The sequence below is a fragment of the Anser brachyrhynchus genome (assembly GCF_964034855.1).
Source record: "Anser brachyrhynchus genome assembly, chromosome: 3".
NCBI lineage: Eukaryota > Metazoa > Chordata > Aves > Anseriformes > Anatidae > Anser > Anser brachyrhynchus.
The window spans coordinates 9,476,975-9,500,989 of NC_137696.1; the positions used below are offsets into that span (position 1 = coordinate 9,476,975).

The 24,015-nt window shown below is 38.5% G+C and overlaps 2 protein-coding genes across 6 annotated transcripts in view; one reads left to right on the top strand and one right to left on the bottom strand.

The window, feature by feature from the left end:
• Positions 1-23,974, bottom strand: part of CCDC85A (coiled-coil domain containing 85A) — a 231,256-nt gene extending 207,282 nt beyond the window's left edge. The window contains exons 1-3 of one of the 4 annotated variants that reach the window (XM_080587533.1): positions 17,180-23,974; positions 12,146-12,244; positions 7,922-8,026 (exon numbers count right to left, since the gene is read on the bottom strand). The gene's annotated coding sequence lies outside the window, so the exon portion shown is untranslated. Of the gene's footprint in view, positions 1-7,921; positions 8,027-12,145 lie in introns of all 4 variants that reach the window. The other 3 variants (XM_080587531.1, XM_080587530.1, XM_080587518.1) reach the window with 3 other exon arrangements.
• Positions 1-24,015, top strand: part of EFEMP1 (EGF containing fibulin extracellular matrix protein 1) — a 48,894-nt gene that overhangs the window by 11,989 nt on the left and 12,890 nt on the right. The gene's annotated exons all lie outside the window — the stretch shown is intronic.

Sequence of the window (24,015 nt, forward strand, 5' to 3'; positions counted from 1 at the left end):
CTTAGAATTAGATATTCAGTAGATCCTTACTTGTTCCTGAGTATCTTAACAAGTAACAACGTAGCTGAAAAATGCCCCATAACTATTCTGCTTAATAATTCATTCTGCAATTCAAAGCATTTTTTGTGTTGTGTATGTTGTTTTTTGTTTGTTTGTTTTTCTAAGGCAGCTTTATCTTCATTTCTTATTGTCAAAACAATAGGTTTCTGAAGATGGGAAAGATGCTACTTGCTTGGTCAAGGACAGTGGTGATGACTGTAGAGGGCTAAGCACAGAAATAATTAAAGTTCTCAAATAAGATGATAGAGGATTCAGTGTATGAAGGTGCATCACTCAGGAATGGATGTTTACTTTGGAAAGCTCTGAATCTGTCTTTATTAACCCCTGATAAAAAAAAAAAAATAATCAGCCCTTTGAGGGTAAGTATTTAGGCATTGTATAAACCCATCTGAAAAAGTTTTGAAAAGGAGAAGACATGGCTTTCTGTTACAAGCTGGATTTAATCTGGGGTAAATTTCTACTCTAATGGGTGACCCGGTACAATATGATATAAGCAAATGTGACATTGCACTTGAGGGTGTTTAGTCCATGTCTGAACAGATGTTCTATGTAGTTTCTTGAGTACAAGCAGAACTTGTTCCAGAATTTTCACATGCATGCATGGGATTTCTGTTAACAGGTAACTGGTCATAATGTGTGCAGTGAAACCTCAGTAGATAGTGAAATCGCTGTGCTCTCCACAGTTTTCAGAGTTTTGAGCCTGAATGGCTTAAGGAATGTTTGTTGTCCAACACAATAGTAAATTCTTCAGCCTGAGTTTTAGAAGTGGTTGGTGACTGTCCCCCCCTGAATCTTAATTCAGAAAGATGTTTTTTAAAAGGGAGAGCTGGACTTTTGCTGGCCTCCTCTGAGTAAGTAATAATCTCATCTACTTTGATAGTATGGACACCTAACTTCTACTACCACCGGTCACCTGCACCAATAGAAAAGAAAAACTTTGGTAAGTTGGTAGCAACATTGCTGTATAAAAGAGGTGTCTATAACAAGGAGGTTTTAGAAGTTTGCTTTTCAAATTCACAAGACTTAAAAGACATTAGCAGAAAAACACATTTAAAAAAAAAAGAACATACTAGAAAAAAAAGTAGTATGGAGAGTCAATTACTGAGTATTTTTTAGTATTAACAATTTAAAAAGAAGTCTTTATCAATGCTGTAACAGTTGCCTGTTCTAACAGAAGTAGTTAGAATTGGAAAATGCAAGGACAGGTGACAATTTTCTTTAAGGTTTTAAAGAGATTGCCTGTAAGTTAACATTTAATAGACTTGTACAGAGGAAAATGAATGAAACAGCAAAATGAGCAGAAGGGTAAATGTGATTTTAGCTAACTTGACCTAGGTTATAAAACTATCTCAATCAAAACAACGGGAAAAGCAATCTTCTTCTCATCTAAACTTAGTGGAGAAGTTTGTGTATCTGGGATGCGTTAGGAAAGAGTTGGAATTAAATACATATTTAAAAGCAACAAATACAGTTCAGTATTTGAAAAAAGCTCATCTACGTTGATAAAGACAGCACCATTTTAACAAATAGATAATCTCTGTCAAGTACCTTAAAGCAGTTCTACATCAGTTTTGTTACAGTTTTGTTTTGCCACCTATATTACCAGATCTCCCTTATCCTTTTGTTATCGTCTTGTACTCAAAGCGCTTTCTCAGTAGATGAATGTGTTCTCAAATGACTTTCTTATCAGGAACAAGTTTTCTACATAGTTTTCAGATGATAGAGGTGAACCAGATAAAATAATGTCACACTTGGGACTAGTTAAACGCAATATTTCAATAGACAGCATTGCAGTCAATGCATAGTCACATCTGAAATAAGCAAAATTTCAGAGTACCCACTGATCTGCCTTATAGGCTGTGAAAGATACTTTATTTTTTAATCCTTCCAGAAGTTGTTGGAAAATAAATCAGGAAGGTGTGCAGAATCCGAAAGTCATTCCCAAGGGTAAAGAAGAAAAAAAATTCCCTTCCAAAGTCATCCTGCTTACATTTACTCTGTGTCTAGATCTACCACAATCTTGGCTTAATTTGTAACAGATTTTCTTTCTGGTTCACTCCTTGTACATTCTTTGAGTAGAGAAGAAGTTAAGGATAGTAGCAAGACGTTAAGTAAAGATATTGCCAATGTTTGTAGGCCCAGTGCAGAGAGCATTGTACAAGCAGATAAAAATGGCAGGTCCCAGTCAGCAATCCAGTAGTGGTGGATGCTGCACTGACTGCTGGGGCTTACAGAGCATTACAGCTCTAAGGATCCTGAGCTGGAAGAGCAGGCTGGTGTGCCACAAGTTGGATACAGGAGAAAACCACCTCTTTTTCTGCCATAAACACTGTTGACCATTATTTAAACAATCTAAAAATACATATGAAAATTTTAATGTTACCCAGTGCATGGATGATTCTGAGGAGAGGGCTGCTTTCTATTTTTTAATTCCAAGATAAATTAGTCCTGTCAGAAATGGTGGCTCCATATACCTATAAAAGAGAAAGTTCTCCATTTCTAGACTGTATCATTATGAGGAGGTTGCTTCGTTGTTTTTAAATCAAAATGTTCTCTCCATTATGATTAGACTCAAATTTCTGTATTTACCGTTAAGAGAATCTCTTCCTTACTATGTATGCAGATTTATAAGGCTCCAGGCACCTTTGAAATAAATTGAAAGCACAGCCATGTAATAAAGCCAAAATCAGAAACTAGCCAAGGAGATCCACCCAGCAACACCCTCGAACACCCTCAGACTCTTCCCCTAAGCACAGCTTTAGAGCACTGGTCTTGATCTTGTCTCCGCTTTCTCCACCCTTGTGAAAACTTCCTGGGGGATTCCCCAGCCAGCAGAGAAGCTGGAGCTATGCAAGTGGCTGCTCGTGATGCAGAAACAGTTCACTTGCTTGATTTTCCTACCTAGCAAATGGCTCGTGAGGAACGTGGCTGTTTGCAATACTGCTCATCCGATTTCAAGGAGAATACCGAGAAACAGGAGCAGTTCACAGCAAGAGAGTAGTAGTTAGGGAATAAGGAGTGGTTTTAATGACCATGAAAAGAGATGAGAAGCATGGCAAAAAAGAAATAAAGGTGTTAGAGAAAGCAACCTTGCAACTGCTCTGTTCCCCACTTTGCAACACAACAATTCAGAACTTAATTTATGAAACTGGAAGGTTGTATAGAAGGATGACCCCAGAAAAGGAAACACTTCCTGAGCTCACTGCTGTAGGATACAAGTGAGGCCAAGAACTCAAGAACTTGATTAAACAAAGCTCTGGACATTTTGTACAGGGAGACGAGTTAGGAGTTAAAAAACAAACAAACAAAAAAAACTTCTTGAAACAGGTAGCAAACCTAATTTATATGTTCAAGGGAATCTTTAAATATTAAAGTGTGTCAGGATAAGGTTAGTTGTTGGCAGCTAGAGTGGCAATATCTGTACCCTTCTTTTGAGATATCTCCTGCTTCCCAATTTGAGAACTGCAGTATGTTCCAATAGCAAATTTTCCATCTTTGCAGTAACTCCTACCTGTGTGTTAAGCATAAAGCTCATTCCTCAAAGCTTTAATCTTTCTGGTGGACAGCAGATCTTGCGTATCCATTCCCTGCCCTATGACCTGCAGAAAGGATAGATTTTGTGTTTTATTTTTAAAGAGGGCAAGCCTGTTTAATTCTGTTGAAAATTAAAACCATTGGAAAATCCACATACATTTCTCTAATTCTGAGTGATGTACGAATAATCTGATCTGATTATTAGCTATCAAATGGAACTGAAAACATTTCTATATCAAAAAGATATCAGGAGTTGATATCAGAACACTTTCATCATAGGAATCAGTTTGTTATTGCAAGAAAAGCATACAATACTGAAATTCAGTGACATTTTGTACTGCTGTGGCTTTCAGAGGCCCTACATAGGCTTCATTTTTCTGGACAACATAAATATGTACGAACCTGCCCTGCTGTAAACAGCTTAGTAGTTCATGCAGTTGCATACATTAACGAGTGCATACTTTACACAACACTATTGCTGTGTTTAATGTTATATTTGGGACAAAAGCAGCAGCTTCTTATATCATTCTTTGCATTTGATTCTTTGTGTTAGTGTCTGTCTTGTCCAACGTAGCCAAAAACTGGCCTCAGCAACTTCTGGCTCCTACGATGCTGTGGGAGCCCCGGGGGCTCCATCCACATGCCTCATCTGTGACCAAACAGGGGCTGAGGAGCCATTTCACAGCGCCCTGTCCTCAGGGTGGAGTCTCACTCCTACGACAGTTATGATCAGTAGGCTGAAAGCACAATATTAAAGAGACCAATGGGACCAATTGGGATTTTCACAGACTGAACGGCCACTCAGGGGGTTCAGCCAGAAAGAATGATCCTAAACATCTAAAAATATGAAAAATGGCAGAAAGACGACACAAATGTTGGCCGTATTGTATTTTTATTTGGCCGTAACGTCCCAAGCGAGACAGCCGCAGGATTTGCCTGGATCAGCCCAAGACTGTCCTTGCAGAACACCGCAGAAGCTCTTGCACGCACCAAGTAAAACACACTCCAGCTTTATGGCATAAAGTTACAGAACGGTCTCTGTCACATAGTCAGATTCAAGACAGCATTACTGTCCCGTTGGGATGCAAATGGGATGGGTTGGATAGACAACAGCCCTTAAAAAAATGGAATGATAATATGCAGGTTTTTCCATGCCTATAATTTGTCCTTAATTTGAAAAATTAAATTCTTATGTCCCATTGTTAACTATTCTTAGCACAAATTTCACAATTTAGCCCAGTGATGACCAAATGGTTTCCTTACAGCTTCCTTGCTCTCAGTTCACAGCTGTCCTGAATTTCAGTTTGGTGCTTAGTTTGCATTAAAAAAAAATCTGACTCAGCCTCCTTTTTTTTTTTTTCCTAATCAGAAACCTCACTAGACTCAACTACTGCCTGAACAACACTATCTGTAAGAAATCAGAGGAAAGTCAGAGAAAGAAGTAGTGCAGTTATTTGTTCTGGTTAATAACTTAGAGTATTTACAGAATTGTAGGCTCAGGTGGGAAGGGACTTAAACTAGGGTCAGTTCTGCAGTCAGATCAGGTTCATCAGACCCTCAGACAGGGAGGTTATCCAGTCAGATCTTGAAAACCTCTGTGGATGGAGGGTGCACAACAGTTCTGTGCAACCCATTCCACTCCTTGACTGCCCTAATGATGAGGGGTTTTTCCTAACCAGTCAGAACCCCTCTTGTTTCAACTCACCTTAGGCTGGTAGATACCAACAGCAGAAATATGCTAAAGATGCAAAGACTTCCTCCTCTTTTCCATTTTTCATTATACTTCCAGCCCATTTGCACTGGTATCTCAGCATTAGTTACCCATCTATTCAGAATTACTTCATTTGGCTGTAGCACACCAAGGGTGCCAGTCACCAGTGAAAGTTTTCTCCTGAAAGTCACCGTATGTATAGATGCAGCAACAAACTGCAGCAGCAGGTTACCCAGGAAAACCTTCAGCTTTCATATTTTTTAATGCTTGGCTTGCTTTCCTCCTTTACTCTGTATTTTCTTCCATAAAATTCAATTATACACCTTTCTTGGTTTTTACCTACCATGATTTCTGACTGTGCTTTTCAGAACTGAAATTTTTATAAAACTGCACTGCATTTATGGGAAAGACTGTTTCCCTGCAAAGGTGAAGGCGAGGATATGCTTTCTATAAGGGAAGGTAACAATTCTGAGGCTGCCTTGAGTAGCAAAAACATTTTCATGGAAAGCAGACTGGCTAGCCAGAAGCTGAATGTCATTCCCAGCCTCCCATGGCCTGACTCTTGCTACAAATGAACTTCTGCAGCTTTTTCAGTTTGTCTGTTAAAAAAAAAAAAAAAAGAAATCTATCCACAAGCCAAGAAAAAATGTAGAATTTCACTAGTCAGCATCTACGCTACTCAATGTGCAAAAACTGAATAAATGCAGATTTATTCATAGCTAGTAACCACTCCAAGCATTTTATAAAGTACTGAAAGTATATTCAAGACTGATTTTAATAAACAGAATCACTGCTTGTACTTCGAGGTGTCATATTAAGACATTTAGTTGTGGTGCCAGCATTTAAAGCACATGCTTGGATCCCAGTAATTTCACTGGCATCTTTGCACATGCCTAAATTTACACAATTACTTAATGCTATCCTGGATAGGAATGCTGTCCTGAATTAGTCCTTCACCTTGTTGCTAGGAACTTTTATTTTAAAGAACCCTTACTAAAAAACTTGCCAGAACAAGTCTGCAATACCAAGCGCAGACTGATCCTATTCACAGGTGGGTAGGAAATGCTTGCAAGTATCAGAGGGAGTAGCCTTAATCTGAAGGAACAGTGCTGTTTATTCAGTTTGCAATTACATTTCTGGGAGAGAGTTTTCAGATAATTCAGAATATCCCAGCTTGTCACATATCTAGCAGTACAATCCCTTTTAGATGCTCTTCATGTAATTTTTCTCTCTTCTGAATTCTTTAATCTCTTCCTCTTTTCTTAAGGTGGCAACAAGTGCCAAAAACTGACTGAAAACAGCAATTCACGCTGTGATCCTGGATAAATTACTATACAATTAACAACATTGCAACGTGAGTTTCAAGATGTTAATGAAATAAAGCTGCCCCTTTAGGAAACTAGTTACTTTACAACGTACGATTTATGGTGACTAAATAGGATTGTGAACATAGTTTACAGTGCCAGATGTAAAAATATTGTCAGTTGCTAACTAGATACTTCATGCCACTTCTGTAGGAAGAGTGACGCCTAGCTTGACTACAATAATCATCTCCTCAGTATCCTCTCTGTAAAATATTCTCTCTTCTAGAATTTGAGTTGCAAAATTTTTATGATCTGAAAATCAGATACTTTTTGTTCATTACGAGGAGTAGAATGATGCAGTAGACATCATCCCTGTATCAGTGGTGGTTTGTGACAGAATATGTAGCTGTATCTCACAGAATTTTTTCCATGAACTTCTCACTTACATTTTTTGGCTCAAGAGGGTTTGTTCTCCACAACAGGGCATGAGCAAGCACACGTATATACAACAGGTATGAAGCCTTATAGGGTAGCTAACAAGGACAATTGCACAAATAAAAATAGTAAGAAGTCAAGCCCAAGAGTTTTAGCTAGATATTCAGAATTAACCTATTTACTGAACATTTTGTAGTTGAGATTGTTGTTCTTTGCTTTGAAATAATTTATGTTCTTAATATGTATTCAGCCATCACTTATCTGTTATGCTTTGCTTCCTTTTTATTTTCCTTTCATTGAAAATGAGACTTAACTCCTTAAAAATCATTTGGACTTGATCCTAAAACATTGAATAGTTTCCAGTGCTTTTGAAAACAATAGAATACAAGAGCTTTCATGACTTAGTTTTCATTTCTCTGAGGCGTTTTTGAAACTTTGAAATCAGTTCAGAATATCCTATCTTATTATCTGGGACATGGTGTTTCTTTCTTTAATATTAATGGTTTTGTGTGTCTAAAATTCTCAAATACAGTAATAGTTTGCTAAAGCCTAAGTTTAAATATAGATCTAGCTACAGAGGAATTTAGAAATCTTGTCATTGGTCTTCTATCAGTGTTTTGCATATTTATTGGTACAGTAGCATCTGATTAATTAAAAGCAGCCCCTAAATCAATGGAATTAGTTGGGTGCTATACTCAAAAGTTTTCAAACTAGTTAAGCCTACATTATTTACAGTCCTTTAAAACACTTCACATCTTCTTCAGTAGTCACTTTCTGGAAACATTGTCTTTTGCAAAAGCTTTTTAAATACTTTACAGGCCAAAAATATTGTTACCTCCAAGACTGGTTTTGCTATCCTGTGAAATCCTCCACTCACCTCTCTGTTAGACTGTGAGCTGATTGAATGTGGTACTTTTGTGGTTCAGAGTTTGACCAACGGCAGTACAGTGGAATCCTGATCTGTGACTAGAGCTTCTGTAAGCTAACAGCACAAAGAAATAAAATACAAAGTTAGACCTCTTAAGCTTATACAATATGTTTGGCTTTGATTAGCCTTGGAAAGGGAAGCAAGTATTGTGGACAGTGATTTGGATTGTTCAGGTTAAAAAAAGTCATAGTACAGGATTAGTGAAAAAAATCACTTTTAAATGCTTTTGCTTTAGCATTGTAAGCAATTCTCCCCACTGTCCTACTTGTAAGAAATTAACATGTTTGTAAATGTGTGCTTTTCTTTTCCTTCACTATAAATTAACCGCCTCACTAATACATAGGTACCTATCTCCTTGCTTTACCTTTCAAATTCTATTCTTTGCTCTTGGCATTACTTGGATATAAGAAGTATCCTCTAGATTCATCTTCCGTTAGTTCATCTCTAGCCTCATCGGTTATTGGAAAATAGCACTTTCATGACAAAAGAGCCAGAAGTCATTTTTTGCCATCCAGCATGTGAATGAGCATGGTGTGGACTTTTCCCCTGAAGTGCACAGCTGCAAAGCCAAGTGGACAATCAGTCACTGGAATTAAATCCATCTGGAAGGTATTTGAAGCAGCAAGACATCTATGAAAAACTTGAGCGTGATGGACAGCTTTTTCCAATAGCTTTGATGGAAGTTTGAATTGAGAAATCTCTTCTCTCACCCTGCAAGAAGTTATAAGCAAGATGTATTTTGACCAACCAATATTGGCCTGTATTCAACAGCATATGAGGCCCTTATGTTCCCCTGTAGGCTTGTGCTCATTAGTTAACCTCTCCAACAGTCATGGAAAGGCTAGATTAGATGTTAACCAAACGTTTATGACTGTCTATATAGTGCTAGAGACAACTGGGCGCTGAAACAGTTATGCAGAGTGATGTACTGATAATGTTCTGGGCATCCCTCAGAACGCTGAGATGCAGACAGGCTACATATCCCTGCCAGTTAGCTCATACACTCAATTTGCAAGAAAATCAGAATCTTTGACCACATGTCTTTCAGAGAGGGGAAGGAATGAACTGAAAACCAAGCCAAATACCTTCTGAAAAAAATGGGGGGAGGGCCTCACAGCTACCTTGTCAAGGAGGGTGTCTAAAGCTTCCTGCACATCTTTCTTTCTGGGGCCACAAGTAAGAGAAATATCTTACAACACAAAGTTGTGGGTTTTGTTTGTTTGTTTGTTTGTTTTGTTTTTAAAGCATATTGAATCTGTCAGGGCCTGTTTCTTCCCTTCCCCATATTTGCTACAAAAACAATTCCTATTTATTCCTGCAGGTCTCTGGAGGCAAAAAGCCTGGTTTGAATGGGCATCTGTATGAGCAGCTGTCTCACAGGAGACCTCCTCCTACATGCATCCTAGGCTCGGTGCTGCTGGTGCTTTCAGTGCCCACCAGTGACCCAGAGCCAGAAAGACTTGCCTCATATTGAGCATCTGCTAATACTAGTGTGCTTCTTGAGGACCGAAATGGTTAATTCTTCGCTATCCTGAGCTATACTGCCTATTTAATGTCAACATCTTCTGGGGAGCGCCTACACTTTGTCACAACCACAAATAGTTTCAAAAACAACAATTTTCTGTAACTGTGTTGTGAACTACTCTTTCTGGAATTTCACCAGTGTGCAGAGTAGAATGGATGTTCAGAGGAACTTCTTGTCCTTTCACAACCATCTTGCAAAAGCTGGTGTTCTCACCAAACTCTTTTGACAGCATGTTTCTCAATGCTCACTTACCTGCATTCTGTACTTTTTAAGATCATCCTGAGACTTGCATAGTGCTGTATCTATTTTAGATTGTTTTTATTGGCAACTAATGTGTACTACCATGCACCCACGTGAACAAAATTACAGAGCCCAGACAACTTTTGTACAGAGTTCCTTTGGCCGCAGCTTCTCTGTGGGTTTCATTTGGCAGAAGTGATATCAAGCAGAAGTCTTTCCTTCAGCTTCTGATGTAAACTAAAATACACCTTATAAATAGAAAATACAGGCACTGAGAGCAGTGCCTGTGGGCAAACAGCCACCTTTGGGCTATGGGAAAAATTCAGTTAGATATGATTCATAAATATAATGAATAGGGTGCCATAAACTTGCTTTGCTCTTCACAAACAAAGACGCATTCTCTGCCTTGAAAAATTAGAAGGGCAGAACCCAGAGGAATAGAGAAAGAAAAACAGGAGGAAAGTAAAAGTGGGAGATTTAAGGCGGAGAAAAAAAGAGGGCTTGGGTCATCAGAGTGGGAAGTACAGCTTTGAAGACCGTCAAAGAATATATGAAGTAAAACAAGGGGCTTTGTTAGGCAACAAATCCTTGTGCACCTCCCTTCTGATGAGCTCCAGGTTTAATTTTGCAAAACTCAGAGTGTAATACATTTCAAAAAGTAGTTAGTTTGTTCTTTAAGCTCTAGTTAAGTTGAAGGCTCCTATTGATTACAGCTGGAGCTGGATCAAGCTTGTGCTGTGTTCTCCTGGCAGACTCTCATTTGTAAATACCTTTCATCTCATCCAGCAGTGATAATGATGTGCTTAGATGATGTGGCAGCAATTATTTAGCTGCTGCATAAGGTTTTCTGCTTTACACTAGCCAAGTACCCTAGAATCAGTCCATAGAAAGGATTATTTGCATTTTCATTAAATTTTATCATTTCATTGGAAGAAATTGTAACAGCTCCACTGTTGCTTAAGAAATCATTTCATTTCTTTCTTCACTCCTACTGATAAATTTGGAAGCAAAGGGCTCTATTCTGTCTTATTTAGCAAGTTTAAACATGTCACAAAATAGCTTTGTTTTCTGATAGCACACCTCAAGGCAAAACCCCTCAAAACTTCCATTTTCCCCAGTTTTTGAGCATCCTGTCTACCAACCAGCAGAAAAAAAAAGGGGGGGGGGGGGGGGGGGGGGGCTGTGTAGGCCCTGGTTACTCTCTGAATGGATTTACACACTTGCTTAATACCATGTAAATACTGGAAAATAAAGCATGGATCTTGTCAAACTGAAGAAGTTAGCAAATATAGAGCATTAGAAACAGCACTAATAGCAAATAGAGCTGAAGTATCTACTGCCAAGTCAGTGAGAGATCCCACGTCCTGCCTGGCAATCACTCTAAATACATCCTTTCTCCCACTTCATCTGACCTTTCCAGGCCAGCAATGTTGTGTGTTAGTTTAATATTTGAAAACTGGAACTTTACTGGTATTTGGCCTACTTTTTTCTATTTATTTTCTAAACAAATGGTAGCCACTCCCTCTTCCAACTAACCTTTTAAGCTTCGCCAGAAATCTGTGAAGATCACAAGGTATAAAAAAGAAATCACATGCTCAGGCAAACAAAAGAAGGTTGCTGCATTTCACCATCCCGACAGCCCTGTGAACAGACTTCAGGAATACTCTGCTTATGCTAGGAAACACTGCCGAAATCTCATTGTCAGTGAAAGTGCCAGGATTATGGTAGCACAGCATCTATTCCGAGGCAACTTCCCAGCCAAGGACCAGAAAAAAAAGAAAAGGGAAAAGCTGTCCCAGTTGCTACTTCTATTTGATTGTGCAAAGACGGCTGGGCAGTCAGATCCCTAGCCTGTGAGCAGAGTTGATCGCAATTTTAATGCAAAGTAATTTGGAAGAAAAAATAGCTCTCTAAAAAACAGAAGTTTCCTTGGGAAATGTTAGTTTTTATTTATTACTGGCTCATTGAAAGAACAAAGTATTTTTCAGCGTCTTTTTTCTTTTTTGTTCCCAAACACAGAAAAAATGTGGCTAAACCCCAGAAAAATCTTAGCTCAGATCCAAAAATAATAATAATTCTCAGTTTCAAAAACCTGACAAAAAATCCTAAAAGAACAACAAATACTTCCCAAGCACCACTCCAACTTCCAGCCTTCAGTAGACTACATGCCCTCCAGCATCATTTCAGGCACCCTTCTTGTCTGGCCCCGCTCTGCCCACAGCAGTTGCCCTTGAGCTCCCATCCTGCTCTCACTACATCCCAGCCACGTACAAGCCCAGCAGAACACATTCTGCTGCACTACACGTACTATCTCAGCGCTTCCTATCTCGTCATTCTTCTGACAGCTCAAGTTATACTTTGAATTGGAAAAATGGCAGCAAAACAGACAGACATTGACAGGTACTTACCAGCTCTCCGGTCAGAAAGTGAGCATGGAAGCACCTTGGTCATCAAACCAGATCACACTGCTGGTCTTGAATTATAATAGTGTTTAATAAACACTACTTCTGTAAGTGAAAAACAGCTGCATTAGTGGGGCTCTTATCTATGTGCCTTGCTCCTTCCCCATTCTTTTCTTTAGCTTCCACTTAGTCCCCCATATCATGATGCATCTTTAACTTTTATGTTCATTTTTCTTCATAAATATTCATTCTGCCTTTTATTTTCTTTTACCTTCAAAGAGTAAGTTTCTCTTTCCCTGCTGCCTTTCCCTCTTTTGATCCTGCTTGGCTTCATCTCATGTATGTTCTCTTTCAAACTGAGGATTTTTAAACTTCATTTTAAGCCTTCTTCATGTTAAGAATTAGATGAAAAATTGGATTTTCCACTTAAATTTAAATGGAGAGCCACCTAATGCAAATGTGAGGTTCTTAAGGCAAGGCAGACAGAAATGTACAAGAGACGGTTCCTGGTGTTTTTGTTAGATCAATACTATATAATACTGCTTGTTTGTAGCATAGTCAAATTCACATTGTCACAGCAATCTTAACTTCTGCACATCCATTTCACTTCACTTGAACTGTGCAACCTGAACATTGTGTTTTTCTATCCAAGCTCTTCCAATCCCCTCCCTTCCCTAGAGTATATTTTGGACCAAATCAAGGGATGTGTCTTTTTTAAGTACTATTTCCATAATTTGCTTTTATTATTCTATCACTCAAAAGTTAGAGAAGGCATGGAAGTGAATTTCTTTTAACCATTTCATTTTGATTTCATGAGAAGGTAAAATACAGGCCAGTGGCCTTTGCTTATACTTTAAAAATAGCTAAGTTTTGGATACGTTTCTCCAAAACAGAGCATCTGTGAGTGCATACAGCAACACTAAAAGAAACACATGTAGGAAAAATTCATAACTAAATAGTGCTTTCAAAGGCATTTCTGAAGTTGGAACAGCATCAGGAATCTGCTTATTTACGTAGGGAGCTGTGGAGATTGCAGAGTGTTGGTACTGCCAACAGATAGGATGATTAGTGCTAAAAACAATATCATTTAGATAAGCCTTCTCCTTCTGATAGTTGCTATTGAACTCGACTTGAACTTAAATGTTCTCAACTTGAGGACTACAGTTCCTAAAACAGCTCATTCACCCTGCAAAGGCAGAAGGAGAGTAAGATGTTATTGATAAAATTCATCCCTTCTATCAAATATCTTCAGTTCCTTATCTTTTATCTTAAATCCCTTATATTTTAAGGCCACTTTTTCTTACATGAGCAAAGGGCAGGTGTGGGTTCATGAGCTATGTCCATACAACCAAAAAAATCAGGCTATTGTATTTCAGAATAGGGTTGGATATTACAACTCCTGCTCAGTGCATCAGTTTGCTTGCTGCATTAATTAGATGTTGTTCTGTTGATAACTAGCTGCTTTTCTGTTGGAAGGCCATGCATACCATGGAAGCATCACACAGACAGATGAGGCTTTCACCAGACTGCATCCCCTGTTGCGGTGCCTTTGCCAGCAACTCCCACAAGGAGATGCCTCCCTCACAGTAAGGAGACGCTTGATTCCTCACAAGAGCAAGTCTGGTTAGGACTAAAACAATTTAAGACATGCCAGCATGAAAAGAAAGGAGGATTTTTGCAGGAACTGATATTCTGAGGCCACACAGAAAACAGCTGGGGTTCAAAGTGTGCTCTGAAGTACACTTTTTGGGTAGGATCTTAGTGTTTTCCTTTGCAGGGACCCAGCAGCTACCACTGTAAGTGCTGTGAAAGGGCTTGCACAGATTTAATAAGCAATTCTTCAACTTCCTAATTAAAAACCACAATAAGCTTTCAGGCCTTTATTTCCCTAATATTACAGGTTGTAGCAGTAATATTTTGTTCAGTCAAGCCTAGCTAAAGGAAAATGCTTATGAGGTTTCCAAGGAGAGAAATAAACAAAATGGAAATGAATAGGGAACTTGGAACTTTTAAGTGTATGTAATTAAGAAAAAAAATACGTCCTTCAGATAATTCTGGAAACTATTAGGAGATATTCATAATTCATAACCAGTTGTTTGGTTTTCTTTCAAGCAAGGGGGCAGCTTTACATCAAACACTGACTAGCTTTTCCATTAACTTGAATAAACAAAACAGTATGCTTCAAGTTAAGTGAACATCTTTTTCTTTCTTTTTTTTTTCTTTTTTAATAACTGGATGAATTAAAGAATAAGAACAAGACATTTACTTTTCAAATAGGAAATTAGTTTGCATGCTATTTCTTCATGTTAAAAATACTTTGGAACACTCACAAAAACAATGTTAAGCTGAATTTATGGAAATGTTCCATATCAGTTTTGAAGATGATATGCCAGATGTCGGGGAGAACTCTTTCATCTGCAATAATGGAATAGTTTAATCCACCCTTGTTGTTTTTGAGTATAGTCCAAGTGTATTGGTCATCATGGGTGGGTGATCCTCACTTAGGCAGGCATGAACCAAAAAGCACAAGTTGTTAGACCTCTAGCACAAAATCACAAGAAAGCAACAGCAGGAAATACTCTACTGAAAGTAAAAATAAGCTATTGCAATGTAAATCAAAAAAGGTTTACCATTATGACAACTCACATTTTGAAGCACTCTGAGACTTGCAGATGCATTGCACTGAATTATTGGATTGTAACTTGAAAGCAAGCATGCCCCCATTTATGGCCCCATTAGAAATAAGCAAAAAATACAAGTTGTAAATACATATAGATCAAAAACATTGAATATCTGCCTTTTTAATGAGCAGGGAGAGTAATAATTAACATTTTGTTCTATTGAAGAAAAAAGTGCTCTTCCCTTTGAGAAGTTTTAAACACAGACGTATGTTACACCTGTGGTTCTTATTTTTATGAATATAGGTTGAAGTACCATGGATAGAAAAACCTGTTGTCTCTTGGCAATAGTTTTTTTTTTATGGCCTTGTATGAGACTAATGTTGTCACATTAACCATACTACTTTTAATTATAACAATCACTTTAATTACTATTACTTGAATGATGTTTTACATGTAGCATTCATTTAATTTAGTATGTTTGTGGTTGGATAACAAAGTATATCTTTTTAGCAGAACACATTCCTACAGGTTTTGTTGAGACATGGCTTGTACTGGCAGGGGCCTGGAGAAGTATCCAGCCCAGGGCAGGAGTTGTTTAAGTCACAGTACAGTCCTAGGCTTTTCAACTTCCCATACCATTTCCAGCATGGACAGCTACCGTGCAGAAGACATATGAGCAGAATATGTTTGGGCACTGATTCAGGTTGAACACCCTTATCTTGTTACCACTGAAGTGTTGTCCTGAATGTGATAATTTAAATACTTTCTTAAGGATAGAAAAAAACGTGTTCAGTTGCATATAGCATCTCAGTCTTGACCGTAGTCAAAAGTAATCTCAGAATCAAAAGCAGTTTACCTTTTGCACTGCAATTTACAGACTGCCTGGCATACTCTTCTAGAGAAGGAAGCTAGCACCACAGATGGAGGCAAAGTGGAGAAGAAAGGAAGTAATGCATCAATTCAAAGCTTCATTCATTTATTTTTTTTTCAGCTGCCTGCCACTCCCAAACAAACATCTGGGAGATGTTCTAGCGCTGAAAGCTATGGCTCACTCCTTTATTTAGCTATTCTATGTGATAAGTCAATTCAGTTTGGACATACCAAAGACAATACATAATTGTGACAAAGTACTGCAGTCCAGACTTGATTATTACAGCTTGATCCTTTGTTAACTCTGTTGAGTAAATAGAGGAAGGATGCTTTTCCTGTACCTTCATATTCATGAAGTCACTGTGGTTGGGTAACTTTCCCAAATTCATAGTAGTTGCTAGCACTTTTTCAGCCCAAATGTAGAAATCATGCAAGGAACTATGAAGTTGCACTGCATTAGATTTCCTCCACACACACACACACACACCACATTTTCTACATTAATACTTTGCATTAGCTCTAGTCTGTTATGCCATGGTGTCCAGGAGTACTAAAAGACAAATCTACAAGGAGCACACTTTGCTATACGCACAAATTTATGAGAGGGAATGTTTCGGCTTACCAAAAGAAGTTACACCATTTTTCATGAAAATCATTTTAATTTAAACATTCTACTTCACATATTTGCTTAAATGTAGGTCTTGGCTCCTGCATATGTTTTTCTTGTGCAAACAAACATTTGTGCAGGTTACCTTCGCTCAACTGTGAAAGCTCGTTACCAGGGCAATCGGTCCAATATACTTAACATGAAAGGGCCAAAGGAAAATTTAAAAGGGAAGAGAAAAAACAGCAATAAGAAGGGAGTTTATGGGCTGCTACGGTGTTATACAGAATTATAGACGCTACCTCATGACACCGGTGGATAGTGAGTGCACTGTTACAGCGCAGGTCTCTGCTATTAACAGGTTCTGCCACTCCAGAAGTGAGAAATTCCTCCAAATATTTGGTCTCTTGGTACCTACTCACCTGATGTTATGTAACAAATTTTCTGCTGGTATTTACCACCACAGAACACAGCCTCCCAACACCAATGAGTTAAAAGTTGTCTGGGCATCCAGCCCAGATGAATAACATCCCAAATGTTGAAGGAAGTAGCAAGGGAAATAGAAAAGCCTTTGACAGAAATTGTTGATAGCTTGCTAAGGCTGGGGAGGGAACCAGGGAATTTGGAGGTTGCTAATGTTGTTCCTATGTGTAAGAAAGGATCAGGGAGGATCCAGGAAACGACATAGCAGTGAGCTTGGCTTCAGTTGCAAGAACAATATAAGAAACATAAATAAGGGACCGAATACTTAATTTGGTAAAATAAAGTAAGCCTATGCTAATGGAAGAACTGTAGTACTCTAATTTCTTCAAATATTTTACTCTCACCTGGTTATTTCTGAGAAATACTCATAAAACATCTAACAGGCAGAGAAAGAAAGCTAATGAAAGGGACAAAGTGAAAGGAATTACAGAAGCCTGAAGCTAAGTAAGTTGTCCAAGATACCTGCAATGCTGTGGAGATCGTTTTATGTCTGATATCAGACTCACTGGTGCCATTGCTTCCGTGGGAGGCGATGTTTTCAGTTCAGATGTAGCTATTAGAAAAATAGACTGAGTCATTTTCTGCTCTCACTCACACTGAGAGCTCAGAAAATTTAAACTGATTAACCAAAATATTTAGCATTTACATTCAAAACATTGACAATGACAAGTGCAACACTGACATTGGTGGAGTTATTCTGGGTTTTGATTTGCACAAACCATTCAGGAGCTGGTTCGCTGGCACTGCTCAGCAAGGACAGAAGAATTTGGATCCCATCAGGTCATTAGAGAGGTGTCTTTTTGATCTGGTGGAATATTCTGCTTACAAGATTGCTACAGACCAGAACAGAGAAAGCGACCCACAAACATTATCTGACTGGCTTGAGGAGATGACTATACAAACAAGGAGAGCATGAAGATGATGTAGTCAGTTGCAGTACATTGAGAGCCAGTGAGCAGCAAGAAGCCAAGCACCCCAGTCCCAAGAGTAAAACATATTTGAGCTAGTTAAGAATACAGGTCTCCAGCTCTGAGCACAACATGCAGGTACAAGATAGAAGAGAAAATATTTAAGTGGCTTAAATCAAAGGATAGATGTGGACTGGATTTTTTCTACAAAAGTTTGAAGCACTGATGAAATGCATCCCATGGATTTATGTATTTCTCATAATGATATGAAAAAAATCACGGAGATTAAGCTGTTGCATAAGTGAGCAAGCAGCATGAGTCAGGGGGTTTGGGAAAAATGAGTCACAGCATGAAGGGAATCAAGCCAGGTTTGTAGCTCAGAAAGAGACTAGGAAAGAATTTTATGGATGTAGATAAGAGCCTGACAGAATGGATTGCAGGGAAGAAGTAGAAAAGCTAACTAACTCTAAAGCAGGGAACCATACACTAGATTTAGAGAAAGCTATAGCTAAAAGCAGGTCAAGCAAAATTTTTGTACACAACTAGTGGTTGAAATATAGAGCAAGCTGCCAAAGTCAGCAATGGAAGGACATAATTGTGTAAATCACTTCAAGAGGGAGTGTGGGTACATTTTTGGAAAATGAGGGAATCACTGGGTATAGCTATTAGTGAGGCTTGTGGAATTAAAACTATGAAATGCAAGTTGGTTTATATTTTGAAGGAATATAAGAGCAAGATCTGTACCCCTCCGTGGTTCTCACATTTTTTTCTGTGGAAACTTCAAACAGTAACTTCTGGAAATCAGTGTCATCTTAATGAGCAGATGGTTATCAATATGAAAGTCTTCTAAAATGCACCTTCTCAAAGAGCCTGGAGATTATTGCAAAAGGCACTATTTATATTAGGATGAGTCATGGGGGTCTGATGGCGATATTTACCAAAGTACAGTCAATGACTTCCATAAACATTTCTGAAAGAGCAGTGTGCCTTACTGAGAGACCAGTCTCCTTAACTGTAATGTCCCTTTCCCCTTTCTCTACTGACTCCAACTCTTTAGATTAACTTAAGTTTTTTATGCAACATCAATCATTGCAATTCCTGCACTCTCGCAGTGTTCCTCAAGGATGGAGTACTGTACCAACTAACTTATTTGGGGAACAGTAAGGTTTGGCTGAGAACAAGCCTGCAAGATGCATACAAAGACTGTCATAATGCTTATATATAAGGGATTCTAAATTACAACTGTTCAGAGAATCCAAATTCTGAACTTTCTAATCTCCCAAATACTTGATTTTGAAACTGTAACCTTCTATCAGGGTAGTATTCTGGATGTAACACCCATAAGCAACATAGGGAGATTCAAGCACTCAATCCCAATACCAATGTAATAAATATTTTTAAAATTTATAACTATTTAAAGTAAAAAGACATCCCCATAACACCAGTTCACTCTCAGGTGGCCTACAGAAAGGCTATGTAATTATCTGAGTTCAATTATTACAATGATCAAGATGCTGAAGATAACCCAGCTCAATTTTCAAATACGTAAGATCTGCAAAAGGATTGATAGAGACACCCAAGTTATTTCAAAGGAAATTGTTCAACTACAGAGGCTATGACTGTCCGGAGAACAACTGTCCAGGAATAAAATGGCTTTAGTCACTACTGAATGCATCTTGACTCCACCGAGGTCAGGCCAGGTAGCCTGGCTAACCAGAGATGTAAAGATTCGCTTTACAGTGTTTTGACATGCAAGAGAATGAATTAAACCTCTATCACAAAATACACATTTACATTAAAGCTCATATTAGAACTCATAGGCTCAAAGCAACATCTGTCTCATGATAGCTTCCCTTAAAGGCCCCTGGATTTTCATACTTGAGAAGCAACCAGTGAAGTTGAGAGGAGAAGCCCTAGTTGTGGTGTTTGTTCAGGCACGGTTGGTCAGAGAGAACGGAGAGCTCAGCTGCCGAGCAGCGCTCTTTGCTGTCATGAGCTCAGCTACTCAACCTTTTACATCTCTTTTTTATTTGTCTTTTATGTAAGCAAATGTCAACTGGTCACAGCATCAATAGCAGGGTAGTTATCTATTATTTGAGCAACATCTTAGATACACTGAGTTTAAGAGTTCATCTATATTTCATATGTTGCCTGCATCGATGATCAAATACCAACCAAGTTCTTCAACAATTTAATACAAACCTACAGCTCTTGTTTATCCATACTGAACAGCACAAACTTTTAAAAGATTAGTTGAGATTAGAAAATACAAAGAAATAAAGAAAGAAGGATGCTAAGAGAAGATCATTTTCATTACAGGTTACCAATGTAATTTAAATTGCCTACCTGGGTGAGCAGATGTGTAATATGTAGAAATGATATTTATATAGAGGTGTCAAGGAAAGAGTTGAAAGTGTTTTCAAGGTAGAGATTACAAGGTACTTGCTTGAGATAGAAGCTTCAGCTATAGCATCAGTTGCCGGAACACAGAAACAAACTTTGTCATGATGACACTAAATTTGGAAAAGAGGATGCAAATGAAAGATGCTCAAGAATGAGCTTGTAAAAGCCCATTATTTTCTTTCTAGATCTGTTTCTTATACTGCACTCATCACTGTGGTATCTTGAGTGCTTTCCAGTAGTGCATTAAGCAACATGACAAACATCTGTCACGTCTGTTCTCTCACCCTCTCCCCAGAGAGACAAGTGTGTGCAGTGGAGTGTCTTGTTTTAATTTTTTTAATTATTATAAACACACATGCACGTACACACATTATTAAACATTCATGCTAGAGAGGAAAGGTCAAACAAATTTATCTTGCTCTTAGGATTAAAGCTGGTGAGCTCTGTGATGTTCCTATAGGAGTTTCTATCACAGCCTTGCCCCAGCTTGCTATGCCTTCGCACACGTCAAATCAATCTGGTCATGGGTGTTTGCAATAGGTGGAAACCAAAAGGATGGCTTCCCAATATGCTCATTTACTTTTCACATTTAAATCCAGGGATTTTGTCAAGGAAGATCAAATGGAATGAGATGGTAAGATTTAAGGAAAAACACATGCTTTGTGTAATCACTGTTTCATCCCAGTATTTATTGCATTTGATACAGATTAAAGTAGGAATTGACGCAGCTTCCAGATCCCTGTCAGGATCAGAGGGCACTGTGCAACTTGTGATAAATAAGCTAGGAATCTAACAGATTGGAAAACTGATATAAACTGGAAAAACAAGCTCTTAAAATTATGAAAAGGCGACCTTGGAGTTACCAATTTTCATACAGTGGGGACATAAGTGAGAAAACAATCTGAAAGCTTCAGATTAGAGCTCAGTGAGGCTCTAAACAACTGCATGTAGGCAGTCTACCTACTCAAGAACCGTGAACAAACACATAAGTGCAAGTCCCAGGTCAATATTGGCAATGCCAGTGCAACATTATGCTACTTTATATGGGGGGAAAAAGCATGTGTTTGTGTCTATTAGTAAATAACACCCCTGAGAAAAATGGTGCTGATCTATCTCATCCCAAGCATTGATGTTGCCTCCTTCGATGATTTCCACTACTCCATTGCTTGAATAACTTTCAGGACAATTAGAAAAAAAAATGTTTCTCTAGTGGAGGATGATTAAGGTCACATTGATGTGTGCCAAGCAGCTTAATATTTCTTTGGGCCTCACTAAGAGCATAGATGCAGAGATCTGTGCAGCAACATCACATTGCAAAATCCACCAATGCTTCTTTCCTTACACAAGGGCTGGGCTGCTTCTGGTATCACACCAATACAACTCACATTTGGCATCACTTTCAGCACTGAAATCTTCCACTCGCTTCCTCACCCTTGTATCAATCACAATAGTAGACATGGCTGTAATTATTGCAATACTAGAGATTTCAGAACTGAATGTTCCAGCACTGAAGCCCTCCTAGCATAGCTGCCTGTTGTTCTCCTCCCACAGTATTTTCCTTGACACACAATCCTCAGGCCATTAGCCTTCCCTTCATATTAGCAAGTCCTTAGCACAGATGTGAACAGAAGTGCTCCAAGCAGGCCAGGCTGCTGCCCTTCCCCAGCGAAGGCCAGAGGCTCCTCTCCTGTCCGCCTTTACTTCCCACCTTAGGCAGTTCAGGGAAGATGCAGGTAATGCCACAAAACAAGAGGACTGGCATTCTCAAAGGGCTCCCATCAATACTTTTTCCCCCACGTACCTCTTTCCCTAACAAGCCTAGGAACTATCTCAAAAAAAGCCATCCAAGAAAAACAGCCAAAATAGCAAAAAGTACCATGACAGCGCACAGTAAAAGCACGGATAAAATCCACCAAGCATATTCCACATACTGATCTGCATTTTCATGACATGTAGAAGGCAGACAGGACATACATAGACAGCCACAGCTGAGTTGCAGTCCAGTTCAGGACCCTAACTGGAGTAAGAAGCTTGGGAGAGCCCTAAAGGGCTCCTTGACACAAGCCTCATGAAAAGGCTGTTCCTATAAACACGGACCTTCGTGGCCATAGCATCAAGTCCACCGAGAGTTTCCGAGTAAGGAGGCGGCTAGCAGGCAAACAGGAGTTTAGAACAATTGTTTTTCTTTCAAACTGAACTTACCATTCGGAAAGAAATCAAAGATCCTGAGTGCATAAGTCAATCTAGCTTGTTTTGTTTTAGCTGAGTAGCTTATTATTCCATAGAAAAATAAACTAAATGGAAATCAAGCCGCGGATGCAAGTGACTACACAACATCTTAATGTATTGTAACTAACCCACCTTAAAAGCTAGCTTATGTTAAGTTCACTCATATATGAAGTTGCTATGGATCCAATTTTCTGCTCTGTACAATCCGCAACAGCGTGCATACTTAAAAATGAATTTCAACTGTATGAGCATTATAGCCCTTTTATTTTCAGCTTCTGCAGAAAGTAGTACATGCAAAGCCCAGCGAAGTCCCTGCAAAGACTTGCATTGACTCCACTGTGCTTTGGCTCAAGCTTTTAATGATGTGTCAGGCTGGTATGAGGCAGCCAGATCTAGTCCCTGAAAATCTCTACACCTGAGAATGTGCTTTTCAGCTGTCACTGCAGAACAATGCGGTCAGCAAGTCCTGCAGCAGCACAGCAGCTTTAGGACTGTTACTATGCAGAAATGCAAAGAGCAGGCTAACATAAAAGGACTTTATTTTTCCTGTCAGATAAAGAAAATGTATGTAAAATATTTGGGCATTTGAGGAAGGACAAACATTGAGAATCAGTTCAAACTGTTGATGGTTTATTTTTTATTGAATCTTGTGGTCAAAATTGTTTTCATTTGCTATGTGAAAGAATCCATCATTTTTTCCAAAGCACCACCCAGAATCTGCCACTGGTGATGTTCTAACGTCCCAAGTGCCTATACAAATAGAGAGGTCAGCTGAGATTTGTAAACTAGAGATCATAAGTTTTAAGGAATTTGTTTATTCAGCCTAGAGTCTCCAAATTGTGTAGAATGCCAAAATTAAAAAGTCCTTTCACTGTACTGTGTCAGGTTACAATAAAAAGCTCTCTAACGTTTTGGATGTTCGGATGAGAAAACAAATTGCAATTCCATTTTAAGCAAGTTATTTGTCAGCACATGCACTTTAATTATATTTAAGTACTTCCAGCATTTTCTAATGAATAGGCAAAATCAAGATGTTTTTATACTTGTATAAGCCTGCATTTAGTGTGAATGAAAAGCTACCTGAATTACACAGAAAAGTATCGGTCCAGTCTTTGCATTTTTAGCTGTACTGCTAAAATACAAGCAGATGTACACTATTTCCAAATACTTTAACAGATTGACTGAATTAGGAGAATTTTCATGGGAATGACAACAGGCAGATCTCTTCCTGATGAGAAGGCCACCACACACCAAGTTCCAAGTCCCTCTCCAAAGTATGGGGTACGGGAACCATGCAAAAGGATCAGTCTTAGAAATATTTTGTTGTGCTAATATTAAAAAGTCATCTCATTCCTGAGAAACAGATGAACTACTTTTGCTGAAGTTTTCCAGAGTAATTCAGCATGGAACGAACAATCAGCACGGGAAAAAAAAAAGTTAAATGATTTAAGTAGCATAAAGCTGCAAGACATCTATGAAAAGTTTTATAATGATAAGTACAAATAATAATGGTATTTGACAAATAAATGTGATTATTTAGAATAACCGTATCTGATACGTTTTCAAATGCAGTTAAAAGCTAATAGAAATCTGATAACATTTTATATCCTGCAAATGGAATAAGCTTTGAGATTACTTCTTGAGTGTATTTCAAATTTGCTGCCTTCATTTGTAAGTAGCCTGAAAATAGGGAAAACATTTCAACAGGTAACTCTAAGTAAGTTCTATGACTAATAGTGCATTTGCTCTTTTTATAAA